This window comes from Sapajus apella, unplaced genomic scaffold (assembly GCF_009761245.1).
Source record: "Sapajus apella isolate SASKATOON/1434 unplaced genomic scaffold, GSC_monkey_1.0 scaffold64, whole genome shotgun sequence".
Taxonomy (NCBI): Eukaryota; Metazoa; Chordata; class Mammalia; order Primates; family Cebidae; genus Sapajus; species Sapajus apella.
In genome coordinates, this window is record NW_022437004.1 from 868,742 (window position 1) to 875,105 (window position 6,364).

General features: G+C 41.2%; 1 pseudogene; it reads right to left on the reverse strand.

Annotated features, from left to right (window-relative positions):
• Nucleotides 1-5,040: 5,040 nt before the first annotated feature.
• On the reverse strand, nt 5,041-6,112 carry LOC116530052 (annotated as a pseudogene).
• Between the last annotated feature and the right edge of the window lie 252 nt (nt 6,113-6,364).

A 6,364-nucleotide genomic window follows, 5' to 3' on the forward strand; every position in this document is an offset into this window, starting at 1 on the left:
GGTGAGCCGAGATCGCGCCATTGCACTCCAGCCTGGGTAACAAGAGCGAAACTCTGTCTCAAAAAAAAAAAAAAAAAAAATTCAGCAAAACTATCTGTACAAGCATATAAGAAAATGTATAAAAGAATGCTCATGATAATATTATTTGTATTATAGAAAATGAAGGCAAATTTTATCAACAGAATAGTTAAAATATATTATGGTGCAGCCATGGCAATATAAGGCAGCCATAAAAATGAATGAGAATGATGTAGGAAGACGCACACAATATGCTGATGAATAAAGAAAGAAAAGTAACTTAAAGAATAGCAGGTAGTTTGTTTCCATGGTTAGCTTGAAATATATGCATGTGTATTGACAAAAACCTAGAAGGACATAAGCTTGCCTTTACAATGATGCCTGGGAAGTGGGTATGGAACGTCTGAGGGGTCAATTTCACTTTTGAATTTATATCGTTGAATTACTTTATATTATATAATTTTGTTTATTTTCAAAAATGTTTTTAGAATTTAATGAATAAATTTATTGGGAACCTACAGTTTTAAAATCTCAAAAATCATTTTCCATAGGACATTCCATTTTAAGTAAAAACAAATTAGCTAATAATTAAAAGACATTTTATGGATTCCAGATTAAAATGAGAAATGTAAGACATTTGAATATCAGAACAGAGTCCATCTAGAAAACATAAAAGTAATGTTTTTAATAATGATTTATCAATCATTATTGATTAAAAAAATCATTTTTAAATCAATGATTTATCAAATTACAATCAATTTGTGTAGATTGGCTCCTGGGGTTAAACAAGCAGAAATTCACTTAGGTTACCTTTATAAAGAGGGTTTATTTGGGGTGCCAAACAAACTGGAACTTAAATTGGGATTATAGAAATTGATGAGTTTCTGGAGACAGGCTTTTGTCCTCCGCTGTGTCAGCGTGCATTTGTTTGCAAGTAAGAAAAAGCCAATGAAAGTGGCTTAAACAAGAAAGCAGACTGAGAGGTTTAACTTAAAAGAAAAAAGAAAAAAATTAGAGGCAAATCTACAATTTGCCTTGATCCAGCAGGTCCAAAATACCATCAAAGAGCTAGTTTCTTTTTTTCTGTGTCTCTGCTAGTCCTTCCATGGTATCAGCTTCATTGTAAGGTTAGCTAATTTTGTGATGCCGAAATGGTTACCAGTAGCTCTCAGAAATATACTTTTCTATGTGATCAGCAAAGAGAGAGAAAGAATCTTTTCTAGCATACCTGACAGAAGTCTTGAAATATACTATGAGTGCTTGAATAACATTAACAAACTTGAGCCAATCCTGTGGCCAGTGGACACATGAGTTTGTTGGCTTAGCCTGGGTCATTGTTTTGCTCTGGTGAAACATGGTGGCCTGGGTGGAATCACATACTCAAAATCACATGGCTGCCCAAACAAAAACTGGAGTTTCTGAGAAGAGAACTAATGTAGGGGAGGCGGTCTAGGAGTGTTCACTGTAGTCTCCCCAATCATCTCTGCTTTTCCTCAGCCATCTGCTCCCCTTCCCTGTCTCCACTGGCCTGTTTCTCCTGTTTATAATAATTTCCATTCCTTTATAACTTCAATTCATACTTGGCAATGATGGCCTCTCTCTGCTCACATCCCACTTCAACTTATCAAACTGTGACTTTTCAGTTTAAGCGCTCACAAGGATGGAAAATTATTTTTTTCCATTAAGCTCTGTTGGACTTAAATAGAAAGTCCAACAGAGGGATGGAAAGATATTTTATCTCTTAATTCATATCTCAAAACTGAGATTCTGATAGGTCCAGTGCATCTTTTTGACCAGGCCACATGTACTGGCCAGCTTGAGAATTGGTTGTCTTGAATTAAGTCATCCACTCCTGTTCCCATAATCTTTGAAAGATGGAGTGAGTGTAGGGGAGTCCAGTCGCATGATTCAAAGCGTGGCAGCCTGGATGAGTGTTTTAGTCCCTTAGTGCTGCTATAACAAAATACCTGAGACTGGTAATTTATAAAGAGCAGGAATTTATTTCTCACAGTTCTGGAGGTGGGAAGTCCAGTCCTGGTGCCAGCAGATTCAGTGGTTGTGCCAGCAGATTCAGTGGTTGTTCTCTGCTTTCAAGATGGCACCTTGCTGTAGCATCCTCTGGAGGGGACAAACACTGTGTCATCACATGGCTGAAGGGCAGAAGGGCAAAAAGGCCTAGCTAGCACCCTCCAGCCCTTTTATAAGGCAGTAATCCATTCATAAGGGAGGAGCCTTCATGACCTAATCACCTCCTAAAGGTCATGCCTCTCAGTACTACTGTGTTGGGATTTAGTTTCAGCATGAATTTTGGAAGAACACAAACATTTAAACTCTATCAAGCATCCAGTGGGCAGGACATTCCCTGTGGACAGGAGCATTGATGAGGCACACCAAATCAAAGATTGAGCAATAAAACAATGCACCGTATCACCTTTTGCTATACAGGTATATGTCTATTTAAAAAGCAACCACATTTTCCATAAAATGTATAATTTTACTCTTTGAGTTTTTTTCCATAGCCTGTATTATATTTGTTTCTATATATTTAATTAGGAAAAAAATCTTTGTCTTTTGAAAGTAGGGTTGATTTTTGGAAATAGCTTGAAGTTATTTAGAGACATTTCTGATTAAGGATAATGAAGGTTAGGTATTATAAATTTGTCAAAAGTGAGGTGTGACTATAAAAAAGAGAGACAAATTATCTTTGGTGGTTCATAAACTGACCCCGAAGGCAATTCCAAGAGGAGTTTTAAAAGTGTTTTGAGCAATGACAGCACATTAAATAAATGTATTATCCTCCTGAGGTGATTGCCTCATTTGAAGGACAGAATTCAGGTGTCTGTTCAGACTGATGAGCGTCTGTGTGTGTGTGTGTGTGTGTGTGTGTGTGTGTGTGTGTGTGTCTTATTACATCATGATTAATCTTCATTTCTTCATTCTATAGAAATGAGAAAAACACTGATCTGAATCTAAGTTCAGGAAGAGCTGATATTCAGTAGGCATGCCTGGTACGGTGGTACTGGATTGTCATATCTGTGACCCATTCTAACTGGAACCAATGTATATTGGTTGATAAGTATTTTTAGCATTACCCTTGATTAGGGCTTCTCCCATCACACTGACTTCCAGTGATAAAGGAGGAATGGAGGGACTACTCTGTAGGAAACATAAATACCACAGGAAAACTCAAAGGCAAAGGTAAGATCATAACTAACCCAGAAAAGGTGTGCAAAGGGGGTCTCCAGCTCCCTGTTGTGTCTGTTCTCTATCCCCTAATATTGTTATAATCCATATACTTGCAGAACACTTTAAATTTCTCAACATTTTCCTTAAGAGTTATTGACAGTTGGGAACAATTTAAACAGCATAGCTTTCACCAATGAGCAATCAATCAATGTCCACTCTGCTGATTTCTTCCTACCAAAACCTGAGGATGTGGAAAGTATAGTGTGACCCTCAGGGAACTTCTCCTTAGGGAATGGAGGCGTTTTACTTTTGGAGGGTGATGTGGGGAAGAACTGGTTATTTGCCACAATTATCTACAATGAGGTCTTCTTCTTCCTCACACACCAATATCCCCTCCCTCATGTATGCCTTTTCATTCTTCATGCATTAATATCAAACAGAAAAGGCGGCTGAAATGTAATGTCATTTTATCTACAGGACACATATAAATGATGAGGTATTAGCATAATATGAGGAAAAAGATCAATTCAGACTGAAATTTGAATTCTTGCCATGGTACCTACTAGCTGTGTTGCTTTAGGGAAGCTAGACAGTTTCTAACTTCTTTTAACATCGGTTTCCTCATGTGTACAAAATAGGCAATATTAAATGAGATAACGCATGCTAAGCACTCTTACAGTTTCCCTTTTAGCTTTCCAGGTAAAACATAAGTAATTTAAAAAGGCAACTTTTTCACTCCACCTGACATTTGTTGTTTTCATTCATCAATATTTGTTTAGGTCCTTCTCTGTGCCAGGAACTCTGTTATCTTCGTCAAGGTAATGGCAGATAGTATGCTTTTACAACCCACTCCCATTTCACCCACATCAATTTTACACTTCAATATTATCCCTAATAGTAATTTATACCTGTTTTACCTGTAGGAAAATACTGTAGTGATTTTTCTCAGCAAACTTTCCTTTTTTTCCTTTCCTTTTTTTTTTTTTTAATTATTTAAGACCTTTATTAACAGGTGCTTGCAATTTGTTGACTTTTTGGAAAAAATCAAGTTGTAAACTTTTATTACAAATTAAAAATGAAGTTCTTAAAAATCTCAACTTGATCAGATACGAAACAATTTAAAAATCTTTAAAGCCATATTGAGAAAAACCAGGCTTTTTAAAAAAACACATTTGTTATTACCAAAAAGAGACGTCTTTAGGTAAAAATAATAAAAACCCCTTGCTGCATAGATAATGCATAGTTCTACTTATCTGGTCAATGGGCAAAAAGCAAGCGCTTAAGGTCTTCAGCTCCAATCTCTTGTTCACTTATTATTGCTGGAATTTCTTTTTTTTTTTAATTGCATTTTAGGTTTTGGGGTACATGTGAAGAACATGCAAGATTGTTGCATAGGTACACACATGGCAGTGTGATTTGCTGCCTTCCTCCCCATCACCTATATCTGGCATTTCTCCCGATGCCATCCCCCCTCAACTCCCCACCCCCCCATCCCTCCCCTATTTCCCTCCAACAGAACCCAGTGTGTAGTGCTCCCCTCCCTGTGTCCATGTGTTCTCACTGTTCAACACCCGCCTATGAGTCAGAACATGTGGTGTTTGATTTTCTGCTCCTGTGTCAGTTTGCTGAGAATGATGGCTTCCAGGTTCATCCATGTCCCTACAAAGGACACGAACTCACCGTTTTTGATGGCTGCGTAATATTCCATGTTGTGTATGTGCCACATTTTCCCTGTCCAGTCTATCATCAATGGGCATTTGGGTTGATTCCAGGTCTTTGCTTACTTCTTCTTGTTGGATGACTAAACCGGATGATGGTGGAGACTGTAAGCTGCATTTACTCAGGCCCGCCCTGCTCAGCCTCCGGAGTAGACGAATTTTCAGCTGGTTCTCAGCTGGTGGATCGGTTGCTTTTGTCTCTTTGCCATCTTGTGGTTTAAGGTTTTCTGGATGTCTGCGTCGGTAATTGAAGTTGCGGCACCGACGCTGAGGTGGCTGCTGACCTTGGGTCTCGTCTCCTTGATTGTCTTTATTCTCTTCATTGTCGCCCTCTCGAGGCTGTCTTTGGCGAGGAGGGCCCCTGCGGAATCGTGGTCTATATCCCCTATACATATTCTGCCTCACTGGTCTACCTAGTTCTCCTGCACCCTGGTTGTCAGCACCCTGCATCATTTCTCTCTGCACAGGAGGGTTGCAATATTGTGGTCAACGCCCAGAGGGTCTCCGCATGTAGTCAGGTGGGAACCTTCGCCTGCAGTCGGGCGGGCGTTGTTGGGCCTGGCCTTTGGGAGCCCTCTCTGATCCCTCCTTCTTTTCCCCTCTCACGATTCTGGTAATTTTGCTGGTAATTGCGTGGAGGACCCCTGCGACATGGATAGCGTCTATGGTGGTTACAGTCGGCTGCATATTTACTGCCTTGAACTGCAACGCCACCAAGACCTGTAACGTTTGCTGCCTCCGCACCCTTTTCTCCTTCAACATCAAACTCCACAGTCTCTGCATCTCCTACACTGCGAGGGTCCTTCCTGGGGTTATTCTTCTTTATGGTAGTCTGCTGTACAAATACATCTTCCGTGGTGTCATTCCTTTTGATGAAACCATATCCGTTCCTTACATGGAACCATTTTACTGTTCCCAGAACCTTCGTTGTGATGATCTTCTTGTCCCCGCCGACAGGCGCCGCGGATGTGAGGCCCTTCGGGCCACCGCTCCCAGCGCCGCTGCCCGTACTGCCGGACTTGGTGTCGGTGGCGCTGAGGGCAGGGGTGACAGGGCCACCGGGGAGGGGGTAATGGGGGAGCGGGGAAGGCAGGGGCGGCGGGCGGCGGCTGGGTCTTGGCCTCCCTGCTCATGGTTGCGGTGATGGTGACTTGGGCCGGCTGGGGCAGCTACGGCTCCTCCCGGGTTGTGATGGTAACTAGGCCCGCGGCGGCGGGGCTGCTCAGGGCTCTCCGCTCCCGCTACCGATCGGACTAACAATTAAACTTTCTACAGGAATGAGCTTGAGTCTAGAAGGAAAAACAGTTGTCACTGGAGTTGTATATGTTGATACGAGCAGGGGAGTGAGGTGGCTTCAGGACACTGAGACTGAATAACTTGGCATCCCAAATTGATAGTTTATAATTGATCCGGGAGTCTCATTCTACACTTATCCAGAAGTC